The sequence below is a fragment of the Aythya ferina genome (genome assembly GCF_964211825.1).
Source record: "Aythya ferina genome assembly, chromosome: 9".
Taxonomy (NCBI): Eukaryota; Metazoa; Chordata; class Aves; order Anseriformes; family Anatidae; genus Aythya; species Aythya ferina.
The window spans coordinates 24,540,711-24,561,655 of NC_140305.1; the positions used below are offsets into that span (position 1 = coordinate 24,540,711).

The window sequence follows — 20,945 nt, forward strand, 5'->3', positions numbered from 1 at the left end:
GTTATGCTACATTGTTCAGGATACAGCGGCACTACTGATGTAATGAGAGAAGGAAGATTAAAATTAGAGGCCCTGGAAGAAGCAGTCCTGTATCAGCAAGTCTACTTGCTTTGCTGGCAGCAGGTCACACAATCTTTCTTGAAGCTGTTCTTGGTTGGTTGGTTTTTGCTGTTGGTACCACGTGTAGGAGGTGCTTCCAGAACCTTGCTGCTCTAAGAGACGAGTTAGATCCTTCATCTCATTTCCAAATTAACTTTGTTTTTATTTATTCACTTATAGGTCTGTGAGGTGCTTTTTATTTTTATAGCATTTTTCGTTTACTGTTAGCATTTTAATTTCAATGGATCTTCTCCCTCCATTAGAACTCTTCTTTCAATTCCCTATATCTAGTGAAAAGCTGCAATTAAAACTTAAAAGATAGTATTTAGCTAAACTGCTAAGCACTCTTCTTCTTGAGATCCCCCTTGGTCCTCATAGCTGCATTCATAAATGAGTTGGTTATGTGCTCTTATGTTTAGTATTAAAGGTATGCTAGACACATTGTTTAGTAATGTAGTTAAATGGCTTAGAGGAGTTTTAGTGCATCTATCCACATGGCAGAGAGAATGATTTGAGGTACTATGAAGACTGACTGTGTAATGCTAATTACAAAATTCCTGATTTGTTGCATAGATAAGAAATCTGGCATTTGGCAGAGCTAGAAGAAAGCATTTGGACGCTTTTGATCAAAGGTGCTTATGGAAAATTGTACTGCAAAGTACCAAGTTAGTGATGAGAATATAAAATGGCAAAGTTTAAGGAAGAATGAAGCTGTTGTCACAGACAGTCAGGAATTTTGGGGAAATCTTCTTCTGGTGAACATAGATGCTTGCATGTAATATTCAAAAAATATACTTTAAATAATGGGTTTTAAAGGCCTAAAAGGTGCAGGCATTAAGGCTGAAATTTATATAAAATTCAGAAAATTGGCTACAGAGGAATGGTCTTCTGTAGCATGTTGAGAAAACTTCTGAATTCTGTAAGTGGAAACTACCTAATTTTCCTACTATTTAGTGTTCAACACTTTGCAAGGATAAATTTATTTTTATATCTAATATATAATATTAAATTATGTGCATTATGTGCTATGTGTCTGACATGGTTGTACCTCACAACTTGTCTTTTCACACTGTCACTATGTAACTTCTTCCATGTTTAGTAGAAGTGGTGGATTTCAGAGGACATTTAGAGTGAGATTTTCACTCAAGGTAGCTGTCTTGGTCTACCAGTTCTTGAGAGTGCTTCAATCCACATATTCAGATGTGATAGCTGACGTGGTAGTGAGGCATCTGAGCAAAAAGAACTGTTGATAGGATTAATTTTGGAAGACATTATTATAGCAGAAATATATAATCTACACTCTTGCCTTGTGCACTGCTATCCTGTCTATAACGTGGTTGATGTCGTGCTTATATATGGGTAGCATCTAAAGCAGAGGTTAGAAGCTACCCTTGGACTTTCCTGGAATGAAATTACTGTGAAGGAGTGCTTGGTTAAATATAGAGGGAGGATTTGTATGTGTCTTTTATTTTGATCAGTGCTGCATATTTTTATAGCGTAGTTTGAACATTGAGATGGGACTTGAGACTCTGATTTGTGGAAAGAAAATGGAGCAAAGGAATGAATGTGAGCAGAATTAAATAAGCCTGTTCCTATCTTGGCCGATAAAAAGAACAGGAACTGTCTGAAATGCTGCTCTGACATAAAATCCAGCACAGAAAGTGAAACCCGAAAGCCCCATTACCAAAAAAATTTGCTTTGAGGGAAAATGAAATGTTGTCCATGTTCAGAGGTAGCAGTATTTTGGCTGTCGTGTGATCAGCCCACTCTTTTTGTCTACACTCCAAAGCCTACAAAATTAAGAGCAAAAAGAAGCAAACCAAAATAAGCTCTAACCACATTTTACAGCAACAGTACTGAGTTGTTGAGTTGTTGAGTACTGAGGATGACATGATGTGAGTTCTCTCTTCCTGTTGCATAACATGCTGAATTGCCAGAAATGGATCCATATACGATCAAAAGGTGCTACAAAAGAGGTAGGTGAGATATCTGAGAAAACACTGCACCCCTTTTGTTTTTATCATTGCTGCATGATATTGCTTTAAAATATTGTACGATCAAACCAGCTGTTTCTTCTGGCTACAGGGAAGGATTAGGAGAGGAGAAAAACTAATAACCAACCCCTCACCAGTATGAGATACATGTAAGCAAATTAAAGCAGTCAAAAGATAATGGAAGCTGAAGCAGCAACACTTTTATGAGAGCTGAACCACAAAGTGGGGGCCTCAGGACAGCCCTGCTATTTGATCCCATATCAGTCACAACTCTTCAGCTGGAGAAAGTAACTGAAACATCCTCTGATAGAGACAATACTGCCTGATGTGTGATGGACACCTCATGACACCAGTGCTTTAAAATCCTTGAACCCACCCACACCAGTACTTTCATACAGGCACTTGAGTGCTTTACCAACAGTGATACAGCTCGTTGTGATACAGGATACAACTGCACTGAGACGTACGGCCAGATGGATCACCTAGGGTTTTGAAATAAGGGAGAAATGCCAGGCAGTGCTATGAGACAGTTGTAGAAGGAAGAGCTGTTTCATTCCTTGTGCCACAGCAAATGCTTGCCATGTCACGTCAAGTACTCCAAAAGCTGCCTTTGCTGCCATAGGAAACGCAGAGATAACCAGAACGGGGAGGCCAGGTAAGTGCTGTGGCTCTGGGTGAACCATGCTGTGAGGGTTCCACAAAACCACCACTTTACCTGACTTGCTATTTTTTATTTATTTTCTTTTTCCTTTCCTTGTCTGAGAGAATTATTAAATGAATTATATCACACAACAAGCTTTGGGATGCCTAAGGCAACACTCAGTTTTTTAATATTTTAGCTGCAGCGTGTCTGTAATATGTTAAAGGACTTCTTCCTTTCTAAACTGTGAACATTTTCCACACTTACTGATATCAGAAATACCTCTGCTCTTGCTGTGCTACCTCCACTGATAGTGATGTTATTTAGTTTTCATTCAGCCTTGCTGCAGTCAGTTTTTATTGCTTAAGGGCTCGAAAGAGATGATTACTTAAGTCAGGGAGCAATTTAACATAGGTAGAATGTGAGGAGCTTTCCAAGGAAGGAGATAATGGAGTCAGTTTAAGTCTTGCTGCACACAGCAAACAAAGTTCCTGTCTGTCCTTCACAGGCTATGTCCGTCTGTCAAAAATGTTATCATGCATCTTGCTCACTTACTGCAACTTTTCCAACTTCATTCAATCTGTGAGTTTGAATGATAATATAGGGAGTAATAAAACAATGTTTTATGGTTGTTAACTTTTTGGTGACAATTTCTATTTATTTGGAGACCCACAGGGAACTCTACAGAGATCTTCTGCTGTCAGCCTGGAATGTTTGCAGTCCTAAGATGAGTATTAAGCACTGCTTGGAGTCCTTATGGTCTGCTCAGATTACTGGGAGTAGCTGCTCTGTGTAAATAAATGCCATCTGTAGAACTTAACAGATACATGCCTCGGACAGGTACAATTTGAGGTCAAGTTCATTCAGTAAAGTCCATTAAAAATAATTTCTCCTAAGGGAATAGGAGTAGTTAGGTTAAATGAATAGGAGTGAATCAAGGCAACTGTAAGACCTGTTTGTTGTGTTACATTTAGGTTCACACCCACATATCTAGGGCTTTGCTTCCGATTACAGCCAGATATTGAAGATGGGAGAGAAGAAACTTTAGACAGTCCCTCTGGTTGTGGGCCTGTTATCAGCTAAAAAGCAAAATATAGTATCTCTATTAAATGAGGATGCTGGAAAAAAAAAATCAATGAAACAGGAGATTCCTAGATTTGTTATACCTCCAGAGTGGGGTCATTCACTGTAGTCTTGTCATGAAAAACTCTGAGCACATGCAAGCATTCTGTTATGCTGAGGTTGGAGAGCAGTAAAATATTTTGTATATCTGAAGAGTCCATTTGTCTGATGGATTTGCTGAAATTGCGTTGTTTAATGCATTTTGTCTCTAGTTCTTACAATTTCATCCACTTTCAGAAGTGTGTGTTGTAATTCTTACAAAGTAGGAAGATTCAGGTTGTTGCATTTTCATCCCAGAAAGCTTACTAGTACCCTCAGTACTGAATTTTCTCCCCATGAAACAGATGCTAACTTTAAGAGAGATTAATTGCAATTTTATATTGGGAAATGAAATATATATATTTTTAAAATTGATTCAAGATCTTCTTCCAAAATCTTTGAAGGAGTCCTCTTCTGTGAAACATTTGATGTCATGCTACTATTTAACTCTTCATTAACCATAGATACCAAAAAGTGTCAAGACCCACTGGGAAGGGAACAGTAAGAAGAGGAGATTTTGTTGGCCAGAGCATGAAGCCTCGGGAAAAGAAAATAGGCTCCACATGCCTCAGGATTTTTGTTGAAAATGAAAATAGTGTTTAAAGTGTCAGGCTTTGACTGTCCAACAATATGATATTAAATTAATTAGCAAGAGTTCTGAAAATGACTTGCTACGATGAAGAAACCATTAACCTCAATCGATGTAGTAAATTAGAACATTTCATTTTTACCTGCTAAGGGAAGAGGCCTAGAAAAAAAGAAGTATTTCTTTCCTCTGCAAAAGCTAAACCTTCAGTGCATTTTCAAGAGAAAACACATTGTACAAACAGCAATGCAACAATGCAGAGTAGTCAATAGAAGATTCCAGAGATGCATATTTTGTAAATTCAGCAGTGCTGCAGGAAAAAAAAAAAAAAAAGGCTGATACTTGAAAACTGTAAAAATTAATGCTTCCAAATAAGTGTTAGCAAAATATATTCAGTAATTAAAATAACCAACTCTACTTGGAAACTTGCTATTAGCTTGATTTTTCTAATATGACTACACTGAAAATATTTATAAATTGGGTCCTAAGAGACTAGCACGCAGCATTCAAAAGCTTCTGGCTGCATTTAAAACAATACATACTGCATAGATATACAACTGTGCTTAGGCATCTCTTAACAATTATTTCTAACCTGTTTCTTTCCTGAGTCCCGCATTTTAACTATTTTTTCTCTGTAGGTGTCACTATAGCATAGCAGATAGAAAACATTTCCCTTAATGAAAATGTAGAAGAACACAGGCAGATCAGAAGCAAGCTGTAATCTGGTTTACTGAGCCATGGTTGTCATATCAACAATGAGGTTTCCCAGCAACTAACAGAATAAATTATTTTATAGATTTATTTACTTATCCTTTCCAATAATGATCCTGATGCAAGAGATATTTTTTTCTCCTTACAATTATGTGTCAATTAAGAAAGGCTTCCCAAATAATTTACGTTTTGTCTTCATGTTAATACTGACAGTTAAAACAGTTCTTAATATAATTGGAGCTAATGCAATTAATGAAGATTTTGCCCTTGCACAAAAAAATGTAGCCGTGTTATGTTTCAAAACTTTCCATATTTCTACTTAACTGATTGCTGAGAGGGGAATAAATTATTAGTATACGTGGATTTGATGGTGTTGCTTTTTACAGATATTCAAAATGTGAAATTTGCTTGGCTCCTCTTGGTGTTTTCTCTGCTTCTTAGATTATGCACTTGCATCAATTCTTGAAGAACTGTTAAACCAGGGTTTAATATTTTAAAGTGGGATTGAAGGTGGCGCCTTGAGGCTGCCTCTTACAACCTGGATATTAGAGCATTCCATGGGACATGGGAAACCCAGCTTTGAGACATACTTTAGCTTAGGTATAAATTCATAGCTCCAAAAGAATCAGTTGCTGGTAGTCTGCTGGTTAAGGCACAGCTGTGGAGGGAGTGCTGGAAGCCATAGCTGTAGTCCCAGTTTTCAGAAAGAATTCTTCATTATGACTGATTTCCTTTTTAACCTAATGTTTGTTCAGCACAAAACATATGTGCGGTAATGAGAGCAGACCTAGGGTCACCGCTCCACCTTCTGGCAGAGTGTCATAATCGTAAGGCTTGCAGCAATGTTATGAATTTTACACTCGTTCCTTGTGGCACGTTAATTTGGCATGATTTTGCAGAAGCATTTGCTTTCCTCTTCATTCTTTTACATAGCCTCGTCTATAGGATGCTCACTCAGGCATCGCATTCAGCAGTGAGTGGTGCGGCCTTGAATCCTCTCAGGAGGAAGATTGTATTGACCCGTTTTCACTTCCCTAGAGGGCTGTTCTAATTTTTAAGCTATTATCTAATAAAGTAGAAGTGAAACTCTGACAATCATTTAAAACCAATAAAGTTCATCTAGTCAGTAGTGCTTTGAATGTGCTTAATAGATCAAGGTCTCAAGGGTGCCCAGAGCCCCCCCTGCTTAATTACTAACTTGGGATTTATGTGTCTGGCTCCTAAGGGTTGGATCCTTCTAGAAACAACTTAAAAGCTTTCAGAAAAAGGTGGAAACCAGTAAGAATGGTGTTTTTATATATATATATATATATATATATATATTTATATATATATATATATATATTTATTTATTTTTATTTTATTTTATTTTTATTTTTTTGGGGGGGGTGGGGGGATGTAGTTTGGACTTTAGCTCTAAAAGTCTATACTAAGCCTTTGGGAGCTTGCCTTTGTGCGTATACCTAATGGATCAAATTGCTGGAGATACCGAGGTGTCACACTACCGTATGGTCTTATTTAAGAGCTGAAAGCCTAGTTTTGGCCTCTAGCCTCTCAAGAAATAGGTGTGTTTGAGAAAAAAGGATTTATTGCACACAAACTGTCTTGGATTTCCACTCTGTTCAAATTACTATGTAATTTATACCACACCTCCTCACAAACTCTCCCTCTGCTTCCTTGGAGAGTACAGCACTTGAAGTTAATTAAATAGAGAGGCTCTGTGAAGCTCAGAAGAAACTAGAACAGCGCTGATTGTCTGACTGGAGAAGATCATCTCAAGCTTGCATTTGGGCTCTTATTAGCACACCGGGTAATTACATGCTAAGATCCAGGGCTTGTATGTGCTGTGTAAAATCTACAGAAAGACCTTTGTCCATGTCTTGAAGGAGAAAGAAAAAGTGTTCAGTAAACAAGTCAAAGAAAATTTAATCTGTATAATAGAAATAGATTTAATACCTCATTTGGGGACATAAAAGGAGAGCTTTTGTGTCTATATGGGCCTTCTAAATGTATTGATATTGAGTCTACTGGTTTACGCTGGTTTGAAATGGGATATTTTCAGAAGATTGCTCTTGGGGTTGGAGGTCTCTGCTTTCAGAGGAGTTGTCTCCCAGCCTGTAGCTACTATGATCTACTGTTATTGAAAGAAATTGAATTAGTGTAATCCTTCTGTAATCGTTTGGCTAAGGTGCACACACATGCTGATATGAGCAGGTTTGTAAAACTACAGACAACTTTTCTGCAATTTTATGTGTTTCTGTGTGGTAAACTGAGAGTATGAGGTAAATTTTAACTACTTTAGGCTGATCCAGGTAGTAGTACCGTGATAAATCTGAACCCTTTATTTTAAGGAAATGAATTGTTTACCGTCTTACATGGGGACTTGCCCCAGATATTGGCACTCTGTGGCTGCTGTATCTGTGGTAGCCTGACACTAAATGAAACTGTTCTTCATGTGAAATGTTGGTTTAACATTCAGTTAGCTATCATGTTATTTATTTATTTATTTAGTAACTTTTTACAAGTTTTATCACTCCATTGCTAACATGTGAAACAAGCTTCAGCTGCTTGTTTCCTTTCCATGTCCTATCATTGAGCCTCAAGCACTATCTTAATGAATTGATTCATAAGATTTGACACTTGTATTGATCCTCCCCCATCCCCCTTCACTTCTAGAACCTCTCCAAGTTTTTTTTCCCTGTCTTTTTTCCTTTTTACTCTGGCATTTTTGGATCTTACTTGCTATATAGCTTACGAGTGACATTCCAAGACCATTCTCAGTGTGTAGCTTTGACTCATTGTTCCTTCATGCTAGGGTTGTTTCTCTTAAGAGACAAGCCCTAGAATATAACGGAGTGTAAATCCCCAGGAAGAACAGGACACTGTAATCTTCATAGTGGGAGAGAAGAGAGGATGTTGAAGTCTAAGTACTAATTATTAGCTTTAGGCACCTTCTGGTAATTTCATGGAACCTAGCTATATTTCTGAGCAATGTGGCTCAGCATTTCCTTCTGGGATTTTTGTTATCGCTTTTCTATAATGGATCGCCTTTAAAATACATATTTGATAGGTGTGAATGCTTTCGAAGGACTAATAAATAGCATTAATATTTACTGATATATATATATTTTTGGCTGCTTATTTTGTGTTAAAGCTTCACTATCTGTGTATGTCTTTATAATAAATAGAATGTGAAGGAAACATGTTTCTGAGAGTCTGTTCTACTTAGCCAAAAGCAATAGAGTTATTTATTGTTGGCAGAGACTACTTCATCTCTGTTTGTCCCAATAAGGCTCTAAATCACTGGTGGGGTAAATTCATTTATCAAGAATATACGAATACAGTCTGCTGTTCCACCAGCTAGGATAAAATTACCAGACTATTAGTTCTCATGCTGCAGGATATAAATAGATCATTAGATAGGTTCAGTGTTTTTTTCTTCCTGTACTAGCCAGATCCTTTAATTCCATTTTCTTTTTTTTGACAGTATTAGATATTTTACTTGAAGCACGTGATATTAGATTTTTTATTTGAAGCTTGTGATATTGGCTAGTGCTGCAGATAAGTTGAAGCTGCTAGGCATTTCTTGAACCTTCACACCTCAGGGCTACATCCATCTCAGATTCCACTCTCCCTCATTGTTTTTAGTCTGTCCTCATACCAGATAAAAAGAAAGAAATTGAAAAAGGAGGATTGATGAAAAAGGATGAACTTGTACACAATACATTGAAATTACAGTCAGGATTCTATAGAGCGCTTAATTTGTTACACTTATTTGGTGGAAAAGTCTGATGTGGTAATCTTGAAGTAAGGACTTTGTTATACAGGATATAGAATATTAATATAGTATAGCGAGAAGAGAAGGAACGAAAAAATAGGGGAGGAAAGAAATGAATAATTTATAAGAAAACACTTTCTTCAACTCATTAAAATGGTCTGACAGTCATGGAAACCTAAGATTTTTCTTGTTCAAGATGAAAGTAGAACACATGCAAATGAACTTTTTAAAAACTAATCAAAAGAAAATTTCTCCCCCCTGTCTTTAGAAAGAGAAAAAATATTATTCAGTGAGATATTTAAGTTTAAAGTTTTTACTATTTTCTACAATTATATTTAAATTTCTGTGAACAGATCATTGAGTAACTAAAGCTGATGCTTGAAAAAATGACCTCGCTCCTTCCAATTCCCAGTGACAGGTAAGTGAGTAATCACAAAGAAATGTCAGACTTTTTTCTTCTACTTCAAACAATTTTCAATATGTGATCTGGGACGAGTACGGGTTTTGCTCTCTGATGCTCCTTTTTGGGAGATCCTTATGTAGATGATATGAAGAGCCTAGCCAGGAGTGTTGGGGTAGTTCTACCAGCTTTCGTTCAAGGCTCAAGGCTTTCTTTCAAGATTTGCCTTCCATTGAAGTGGTGTGCCTTGCCTTTGCACTCTTTAGTTTCTCCCCTAGAGTTTAGTGCTGATGGCAGCAGAAGGATTCTCAGGTGTATCTTTGGCATGAGTCATGCTGCCATACAGCTGGAAGAAGGGGTGGGGAGCTGAAGATGGTGCAGCTTTGCACAGATGGTTCCTGTCTCAGAAACCCCTAGGGTTCAAGAGTACTGCAAATCTTGGAACTTAAAGCCTCTCACCAAATTTTTCTACCTAAGTTTTATAAAAATATGGAATTTTCATAAGACATTTTTATATTTATAGGAAGTGTTACTTTTTCTACATAATTTCAGGTCTTTGTAATAAAAATAAAAACTTGAAGCAAAATGTTATTAAACCATTTTTTCCTCCTTCAAAATTTTTAAATGTCATTGATGATTCTTTTGGTGTGGAATACTTTTAAAGGACAGGGAGATGGAAGAGCAAGTGTCTCACAATTCTGACTACCTTAGGTTACCATCCTCATTTTGGACAGAGGGAATATAGTCAAATTTACATTCCTTGATTTCTTTGAATGCTGTTACGGATTTTTTTTTTTTTTTTCTTCCTGAAATAAGCCATCCCAACTATTTCATCAGAGTTTCATTGGAATGAAGACACATTATGACTTTCCCCCCAAAAAAAGATTCAGTCTGCAATCAGAAAATGTAGTGCACCACACCACCATCTAGTGTCAGCTGGGTGAACTCCTGGATAGTCTGCAGACAAGTTACCACGTACAGGTTATGCAAAGTTCTAGGCGCAGAGTAAAAAGTTATTTAGTAAAGAACGGTAACAACAACCACATTATCTGATGTACTCTGCTAGGTTTTGCAATCAAAGAACAGGATTATTTGTGCAATTGGTATTCCTGATTTTGCTCTACCTCAATATATATATTTTTTTTTATCTTCTTCTGAATGTTGGTCAAAAATGCCCTGAGAAATTATTCCTGTTTCTCAGATGGATACTCTGAGGATATGCTGACTTTGTCTGGGTGTTGGACACAGAGCAACCTGATCAGTCATAGGTGCTCTGCTGTAAGTGACCTGTTTGGTCCAGAAATGTTAGAGCTGTCTGCCATGCTTATGCAGATTTTCTCTCAGATCCACAGCAGTTCTTGCTGTCCAGGAAAGCATGAGACTTATGGATAATTTGTGCAAGTGCAGTATATCTCCGAAGTGCTGCATTTACTGCACACTACAGAGCAGCTATAACCACCAGTCCTAGAGCTGAAGCTGTTTCATTTACATGTCTCTTAGCAAAAGGAAGTACTTTAAAACATAAAATGATTTTTTAATGTCTGCCTTAACTAAATCTACTCATTTGACATCCAATTTTTCTAGCTTTGTGCTTTGTTTTTCAGTAAAGTACAACTGCTTAGAGAGCTAAACTCTTAACCTTGTGTCTCAATTTCGTCTTGAATTGGGTTAATCAGGACACCCTGTTTAGTTGTTTATTCTTCTGGTACAGAGAAAAGTACATGCAAGGAAGGGATAATAACCTGAAATGGCAATAGGTTTTTGCCTTGAGAATTTTGGACCAGCAAGTTGATGAATACTGATGTTAAAAAAGAATGATCACAACCATGTTGATTTAGAGGATAGGAAAATCCTACTTAACAGTGCGCAGGTCACACTTGGCACACACACACAATTGACCTGGAACTGTTCTTTGCATGTCCAGCAGTCCATGGCCAGTTTGATCCTATTACTTTCAAAGATAATGTACATTACTGCTATCTGTTTAGGTGGTGCCTTCAAAATAAATAAAACAGCAGTTTAATGTGTAACAATGCATAATGTGTTATCAGGACCCTTACTTCCAGCCTTGACTGGCAGTTTGCTCAGCTTTGTAGGAGATGAGAGATTAAAACTGTTGTCCAAAAACTGGACTGTGGCTGCCTTTGGTGAATATTGTGACCGTGATTCATTTTTAGCTGCATGCTTAGGCAAACCAGCTATCTAATCTTCACTCTGTCACGTGCCATACAACAAACCGTGGCTGTTGATTTCACACCTTTCATGCGTTACTAACAGGATACAACGTGATTTTATGTACTTTGTTTTCTTATCACACATGTCTTTAACTTGGAATAGAAAGGCTCTTTTAAGATCAAAGATTTTTTCAGTTCCTTTAAGAGCAGAGGACTATTCATTGAAAACTAAATACATCTCCATGCTTATTCCAAAGTAAGCTGAAAACAAAGGAAAAACAACAAAAAAACACCAAGTTTCTCTTTTGTTTATCCATTAACACGCTATTTGTATGTTGCTGATATTCATCTTTTCTTATTTGTACATCCTTTGGCATTTCCACACTTACTTCCAATCAAACATGTAAGATTTTTTTTTTAATTGAAGACAGCAGACTATTATTTTTAAAGGTGCCATGCATCTCTTGTACTTGCTTGAAGAACTTATTTCTGAAATATGTGATTTTAAAATATTTTTAATTCTTACTCCAATCTTGCTGTGACAAATGGAAGTCTAGAGACATGAGACTGACCAATCTGTTAATATTTTATGAGCATTTGTGCATTTTAAAACTAGAAATTTTAACTATTCTGTGTGGCTCTTTAAAGTCTTTCATAGTTCTTTTATAGAAGAAGAGTCAGCTAGATTTTGTTGTTTTTCTAAATTTTATTCTATTTTTCACTCCTACTGAAAGAAATACATATAATTGTTACCAAGTATATAACTGTTCACAAGAAATTACAGTTCAAATCAAATTCAGAGTTCCTACTCTGGAACCTCATGGGCCTCAGCAAGGCTCTAGGACGCTGAACAAATTTCCTTGAACAAAATCAAAACAGGGAAGGAATCAGCTGGAAAAGTTCAGAATTCAGACCATGTTAATTTCTTACAAGTAACCTCCACTGTTTCCTTGCTAGAGGGCATAGAAGAAATCCCGGGTTGCAAATAGTGCAGACGTCAAATTTTTAGAGATTTTATGTTCTTTTAACAGAAGTGGAACATCTTGTCAAGGAAGCCAGTTCAGAGGGGCACTGGCTATGGTAACTCACATCCTTCCAAAGATCTCCTTGTGAGGTTATATACTTTGGTGGTCTAATACTGCTACAGCCTATGACTTAAGCCATTCTTTGGCTCCAGAGTGATGCCACTTGCAACTTTCTCATTTCTTCATTATTAATATTTGTCTTACAGCTCTCCAGCAAATACCATCATGTCCAACTTTACATGGCTTCCCTTCATCTTCAGTTGCTACCAATAGCAACGAGAGAGGTTAATCTTTCTGGCCGTCTGCAGCTGTGAACTGACTCAGCGTTTGCATTTCCTGATGATAGGCTGATAAAAGTGGCATAAATCATCCTCTTGAGAACTGTGTATAAATACATCTTGTCAAACGCAGGAGTTTTGGGAAGACTCAGAATTAGACACCCCAGACCTCTCTGGAGTCTTACACTGGCTCTCCATTGTAAACAATTTCTATACACAGTGGCTGGCTTTACCACTTAGCTATTTTACTTCTGCTTTGATTGTTCATGTTTTTGGTGTCTTGACAGACAGCATTGGATAATCCTTTATACTCCACATGAGGTTGTGTGTGTATACAGAAGAATCAAATGTCTCAGGTCAGAGCTCTTTGAGAAGACAGAAATTTATTACTCTCTTCACAAACAGCTTTAAGTTCTGCTGTGTGTAGGCTAAGTCACAGAGCTAGTGGGATTTTTTGTCTGCTTCTTGCCTTCTGTGAGATGAATGGATGGATGTTGCTTTTATTCACAGACTGTGTATGCATTTGAAAAAGACCTTGGCTAACTTTCTTTTTTCTTGGTTACAGCTCAAGCCCTTGAACTTCTGATACTGTTTTACCTTGTTGGATCTGTTTCAAGATTAAAATGCAAAGACCATCAGCTTTTCAACAGGAATAGTCTTCAAGTTTTACTCAGAGAACACACTAACAAGATGATTTACCTTCTGCCCTAATTATTTTCCTCCTAAAAATGTTTGTCATTTGACCAATAGCATAAGCAACAAATGAGCAACCAACCTAGATAAATAGTTGAAACTCAACAGTCAAAACAAAGTCTGAGACTGAACTTTATTGGCCTCAGCAATTTAGCAAATACAAATAATGTGTTACTTGTGAAGATGGTGAATTGAATGTGTGCCCAGTCTGAGACAACAAAGGTGGGCTTATGCATGCCACTGTGCTGTCAGGCAGCATTTTCTGGGTGAAATTCTGGGCTTTTATCTCCTTAGAGATCCAGCCTGTGAAATGATGTAAAGCTGAGACATGCACTTTGACTTCACTTTTGTCCTCTGCTCGGGGACTACGTCTCCCCTGCCCCTACAAGTGACCTGGGACCTTCCTCTCCCCTCCCGGGCATGCTGGCCTGGCCCTTCTTCCTCCTCACGAGGAGGCTACTTCCTGCTTGTCTTCTTTCTGCTCTTGCAGTAGTTTTTAGGCTCCCTAGATATATTAGCCTTGAGGGCTTGCCTTCATTCAGTATCGTTACTAATACAGCTGCCTTATTGGGTACACACAGACTTCAACTACAGTTTGTAAAAAGGTCTTTGGAAGCTTGTGCAGGTCTTGTGCCTCTCCCTTTGGTCAAACAGAGGCCTGCCACAGGTTTGCATAACACCAATCCCTTTGTATGGCCTAACGTGTCTGGAATGGAGCAAAAATGTTTGCTGTTGTTTTTGCTGTTGATTGTTTCATTTCTCTGTGAACTGGGACAGGGTTTCATAGGAAGAAGCTACTTAGGTGTGTGGAATGAGGAGCTTCTAAATGTGTAAAAGAACATGCACTGAGGTGCTAGTGGAGAATTGTATTGCAAAATAACCAGTTGAGTTCATTGCTTAAAGGCGATCCTTACACTGAAGAATATATAGTCCTACCTATTTTTGGCATCTTAGTTACAGAATCTTGGTCGTTATATGCAAGAGAGGTGGTCTGAGTTTCAGTGATGAATTTAATTTCTATGATGCTAGAAGTCAGCAATGATTATTTGTATCAGTAAGCAAAGTTAGAACTACAGAATTAGAAGAAAACTGATAAAGAATGAACAAAACTGACAGATAACACCTGGGCTGGTAGTGCTAAATAATTTGGGTTAATAACCTCTGCCTGCTGTGTTACCTAGTTTTAATCCAAACTGTTGTGTTCCATGAATACACCACTGAGTTTCACAGTCCCTCCTTCAGGTACCAAAGCAGGTTAAGAAACCCCAAGAACATTCGGTTAAATGTATTAGGCCATATTCATTTATATGTTCTGGCTAATTTGTGCTGCTCTGGTGATGCAAAGCAGCCATAAACCTGGATTAGTGCAGTGGAGCAGTGGGGAGACTTTAGTAAAGAAACAGGAAGACTGTAGTTTGCTGTGGTATTTGCTCCTCTCTGAGACTTGTATCATTAGTTAATTGACTAACTTAATAAAATTTTAATTCAATGCAGATCAATCCTCCCAGGAGTCATGCATATAATAAAATTATGACTTTTTTTTTTTTTTTTTTTTTTTTTTCCCCTGGAAGAGACATAGACTGTATGTAGGGGTAAGTCTTCATCTGTTTTAATTAGTTATTACTCATAGTCTTAAAGGATTTGCCCTTAGCTGTGAAAAATGAACACGCTTTACTCTGCATCTGCACAGTTTTGCAGAAGCAGGACGGAGACGGGAGAACAAGATTGAGCATTTGCTCTATATCCATGGAGAGGAGTAAGTCTTTTTTTCATTTGTTTAAAAAGTTGTATTTGCTTATAGTTGAAGGGTATAAAGAAATAAAAGAGCTTACAGAATCTGAGGTCAACTTCTAAGGTCTGTGATCACCACCTTTGACTAAATTAGCAAGGCAGTGGGAGTATCTTGTCTTGCTGTATTAGACTGTCACAATGCCTACCATGAAATAGTGAGCAACTGACATTAAACAGATACTAAAATGGGAATCTTTATTTCTAAACTCTTAAAATTATATATGATCCCATTCTAAGAAGAAAATGGAGTATGCTTTGCAGAAGAAAGATAAGGCTAGTCTTAAAGCTAGTACAACACAATGTTTTATACTGCCATTTTCTCCTTATTATATTTTATTTGCACTCTCTGTCAGCATAATGAACTAAATCTTGGGAGACATAAAAATTCCAGAAATAGCTAATAACGACTCTTGTTTGAAACACAGCATAAGTTAAGCAAACTGAGCTGAAGTAGGTGTTAATACTTCATTTCCTTTATATGTGTAACTAACAAAACTATTTTTACAGTTACTTTTTTTTTTTTTTTTTTTTCCCCCAAAGAACAATTAATAAAGGACAGATTTTCATAACTTCAACTACAGTCCGTACGCATGGCCCCAGTCTCTCTTGCTTCTGTTCCTTGATTGCTTTCCAGTAGGAAATTGATGGTATCTCAGCTCAAACTTTTTGAGCATTAGGATCAGTCCCAAAGGAATGAACTTGACAGCATTCCCCCTACCACACTGAAGCAAATATATGCAGTATCATGAATGCGGCCTTCCCCTTTTTTATTGAGATTCTTAGAAGTACTGAGTTTTTCAATTTGCATAATTTACAGGAAGTCCACATAGAAATTAACATTAATTACATTGTTTCTTATGCTAAATTTATTCTTCTCAACTAACTATCAGGTCAGATTTAATGCTGTGTTCTTCAGAGCTGTGCTTTCAGAAGCTGAGATGTACAATCTAGCAATGTCTATAGCTTTTTATATTCATTCTTTCTGTATTCAAAGCATTACTTGCCATAACATTAGGGCTTGTTCATATGCATTACTGTACCTCTTTAAATTAAGGTGTAATTTAAAATCAGTGTCATTAAACCAGTCCAATAGACTGTGTTGCCACTCTTATTTCAGCATAAACTACATTTATTTCAGGTTAGTGTAAATCAGCTAGGAACACTGTTAGCTTAAGATATAATAATCCATTAAATTAGACTAAAATTGCAGACCTCACAGGATTTTGCACTGCTATACGCTTGCTTAAATTAGCTAGAGCAAGTTTATGTGTACACAAGGAATTAGAAATGAAATCAAGCACATTAACTCTGGCAGAGTGCTTCTCTCCTTCAGGCAAGCTGCCTTCTACACCTGAATGTGTTCCTTCAGCACAAACTGGTGCTGTTTGTACATGACGTTGCATTGGGTGATGTAAACATCACCAGAAATACTGCAGAAGTTTCCAGCTCCCAGCTTCCCAGAAGTTTCCTCTGGCTTTCCTCCCCTGGCACACAGCCAGGCTGCTGTCCTGCCTGCCCCTGTCCTGAGCTGTCTTCTGGGTTCCTGTGCCCTTAACTTCAGAGCCAGAGGTGGGAAGAGAAGAGAATTTGATTTTGCGGTTCGCCCAGTACATTTTGCATGCTTGTTTTTCTCACAGCTCAGTCCATCTCTCTATTCACAAACATAATAGAGAAGGGGGACGGAGAGGGTGAGTAATACTAGGAGTGGGTTTTTTGCGTGAGGAATGGACTGTATGTTGTTGCTCTTCTGCAGGATTTTTAGGAGGGAAATATGCAGGTGCAAAATGGTAAAAATAACCTACGCTCTATATCTGGAAAGTTTATAGCACCATCTGTGCTTTGGCACAGCTTTCATCAGCAGAGAAATACTGGACTGCTTCCTTACTACTAGTGAATTCTTTTACCAAGTTGCCATTTAAAAAAAAAAATAATATCTTTGTGTATTCAGCAATATTTTCTGAAATATTTACTACATTTTTCTTTTGTTCCTTGAAATGAGTGAGTTCAAAAGTGCATTTTTGGGGCCTTTATTTTTCTTCTGCTTAATTTAGGCTCAAATTATTCTTCTATTTTAGATGAAATTCTGAAAAAACTCAGCAGGAAGGATAAAAGGAAGGGGCATCTTTAGCCTTTAATTGAGGTTCCAGTCTTGTATTCAATACCTGTGGAGTTCTACACAGTGCCCAGCAAGAATTGCATTGGGAGCACTGTGATGGTGGTGCCTTCCCTGGCAGGAGTACCCCCACCAATTGAACTCTCTTGTTTCCATCACAAAATTCATGGGGGGACAGAAGAGGTCCATCTGCAGCTGGCATCACTGAAGCATTTTCTCTTAAGAGCAGTGATAAAGAAACCAGAGTAGCTATTGTCTCATGCTTACAGCAGGTGTTAGTGCAGCAACCTCAGTGATCATCATGAGGGCAGCAGCTTGGTATCATATTGATATTAAGAAGGAACTAAGGCAAATACTATTTTTTTTCCAATTTATTTTATATTTCTCTTGGTTGCATGTCAACATCAGTAAGGACAGCAAAACAGCTTTTTCCTAGTTTTTTTCATGCTCTGAAAAAAAAGAGAAGAGGCATTTAGGCTTCAGTCACTCCTAATGTGTGCTGAGTGTGATTTTGATCGGAATAGATATTCTTCCTTTTTATCTATAAATTCATTTATATAGTCCTTGGTATACAAGTTGGGACCTCAGTTGTACTGGTATAAGAATTGTTGATGTTATGAGATGTCTTAGGTTTTTGTTTATTTTTCAGGCAACGAGAAGGTATGGCTTGTTAATTATACAGCATGCACCTCGTCAGCTCCACTATCTTTAACCTGTATGAGAGGAGCTGTATTAAATTTGTACCCTTATGAAATACTAATTGGTCATCAACTGCACCAAAGTATTGGAATAAGAGATTGTTTTTTGTAATACTAAAAAAAGAGAGCACCATTTTAGAGGGGAAATTGAATTAAGGTTCTTGAGAAGGAAGCTCCTAATCTTTGGGAATGCATGAATGTAAGCCCCGTGTAGATTTTATCTCCTAGTTGTAATAAAAGAATGAGCACTGTAATTGGAATATATTTTATATATATATATATATATATATATATAATTTCCTTTAGTTGATGGCAGGTTCTAGAAAAGGGAACCCTTGAATCTAGCAGTTTCTGAATTCTTGCAGTTTGTTTGAGGGGGCATTAAAACATTGTGAGGAAGCAAGTAGATCTGCAAGGATCCACTGGCTGGATTAGAAAGCAAACTTGATGAAGGTGGTATTTCAGAGTTCCTCAAAAGGCTCAGTTTGACCTGAGGTTCTTACTGGGAGCAAAATGTTTGCTAAGAATGGTCTGGTGAGTTTAATATTGCTAAATCGTTAAATACAAAGGAAAGTCAAGTTGCTTTTGTGCTTAAGATGCCTGAAGAAAAAACGTGGTAAGTAGGTTTGGGATCTTGTGAACTTTGAATATGCTATAGCTGGAAATCCAAATTATTTTAAATTTTTTTTAAAAGAAATCACAGTTTACTGACAGATTGGCCATCTGCCTTCTGTTACATTGACATTGTTTGCCTTTAATTTTAAAATGTAAATAGCTCTAAAATGTTTACAGATCCTCAAGGAAAATATAGTTTGGTGTTATATATCTTCAGGGGCCTATGCTGATTTAAGGAGGATTACTGAGCTAAACTGTCTTTTATTGATCAGCTGTGTGTAGCTTTTTAATTTTTATTTATTAGTTTTGCAGCACCTTCAATGTTTTTTGAACTACCAGACAGAAAATACATAGTCTTCAGATACTCTCCATTGTAGGCACTGATTCTGAAAACCTGTAAGTGCTCATTTAACATAGCTGTCTGTTGTCTTAAAAATATAGCTACTGTATGCATGAGTAAGCACAAGCTTGTTTAAAAGCTCCTGAAGACTTGTCTTAAGGTAGAGAAAGCATAGCCATTTATATATATTTGCTACAGAGAGTTCTTCATTTCTACGTTTCATTTGATTAGACAGTGCACTCAGACTTGTAGTTTATGTATGTATATATATTGTGGTAGGTATATTGATTATTAGACATGTGAATCACCGCTAAAATTCCATATTTGTATGTAAAAAAAAAGATAAGTGTAATAGAAGCTCAAGCTTCTGAATGCTGTGAAAGCAAGGTTGGTTTTCTTTGCACTGTAATCCATGTTCTTTTAACTGAGACTTCAAGTGATGCACTTACTGCTTTTGTAGGTATATTCATTTGTTTCTGAGAGAGGAAAGGCAAACTCAGAATTTACAAGACCGATCGATGCTCTTTACATGAAGCAATCCTGGGAACGCGGTGTACAAATGTAACCAGGATTGTGGTTCTTGCCCCCCCCCCCAAAAAAAAAAAAAAAAAAAAAGAATTTTTGGCTTGCTGAAGACAATAGGGAAATGTAGCAGGACAGATTATCTAGAACAATTTGTTCTTTCTACTTCTTTATTTCATTTTTCTACAATGTGCTGTAAAAATCAAAGTACTATTGATTCAGAATGCTGAAGGCCGTGAAACCAGTGTTGTGAGGACAGAATGAAACTGGAAGCTGTATTTCTCTCAGGGATTAGAGTGAGACCTGAACTTGAATTCCTTGTATAAAGGGGATGTTCATGGCATGTTTAAGCCCTACCCTATTGTGACAAAAGAAATTATTTGGCAACATAGTAGAGCAGCAAGTAACACAGGATGGTCTTGGCACCAGTCAAATGTTTTGACTTGGTAATGAATTTTTCATCATCTTACTGAGATTTTGGACATTATAAAGAACCTTTTCTTTTTAAAAACATCAATGAATGTCCTTAACTGTCTTGCTGTGTCTACAGACTGTGTCTTCTCTACAATGCATGTAGTCATTTGCTTCATTTCCGTGCTTTATCAGGAATGAATGCACATGCACTGCGGTTCAAAGTATGGTATGGGTCATCACATCTTGTAGTAACTTTTGTGAGATGCAGCTGTAAGTGCCTCTTATATCCTAATTATTTTCATGTAGAAGTTATAGAAATATTATGTCCATGTGACATGTACTGTGTCCAATATAGAATAGAATTCATACTTATTTAAATTTATTGTTAACCAGACATTCCCATCTACAGTGCAAGCCTTAAGATGTAATAATTTAGCTTATTTTGAAGCTGTTTATCATTTACAGTGATGAGTAATTACATAATTCATAACTATGTTGCTTTACAGATTTCAACAGCTATGTTCATATCCTTCTTGTCCTGGTGCATATATATATATAAAATACTTGTCAGTTTTTGTCTTTGTTGATATTCTGGTCAAGCTGTATCTGTGCAAAATAGCTGGTACCTGGCTTAGATTTATTAGATTTGCTGTCAGCTGAATTACCTATTCCATTAACTAGTTATGTCTTCAATTTATTTGACACTGTTGATGAAAATGGGAAAATGGAATGGATTTCATGTTCTTGTGTCAATTTCTAGAATACAGCTGAACTGTGAGTTACAGGGTAGTTTTTGTCCCATTAATATGACAATGTGATCCTGTTATGCAGCTGAACTTTAAGAATTGAGAGATCTCAGGGCAGTGCTGGTGAGCGTGTGACTCTGTGCACATGCTGCATTCTGTTTGGGCAG

At 37.2% G+C, this 20,945-nt stretch overlaps 1 protein-coding gene across 1 annotated transcript in view; it reads left to right on the top strand.

Moving 5' to 3' along the window:
* The first annotated feature begins 12,978 nt into the window (after window positions 1-12,978).
* LOC311441264 (uncharacterized protein) overlaps window positions 12,979-20,945 on the top strand; it is a 119,289-nt gene continuing 111,322 nt past the window's right edge. Inside the window, exons 1-5 of the mRNA XM_084529170.1 lie at window positions 12,979-13,045; window positions 13,134-13,202; window positions 13,412-14,206; window positions 15,111-15,131; window positions 15,230-15,295. The gene's annotated coding sequence lies outside the window, so the exon portion shown is untranslated. The remainder of the gene's footprint in view (window positions 13,046-13,133; window positions 13,203-13,411; window positions 14,207-15,110; window positions 15,132-15,229; window positions 15,296-20,945) is intronic.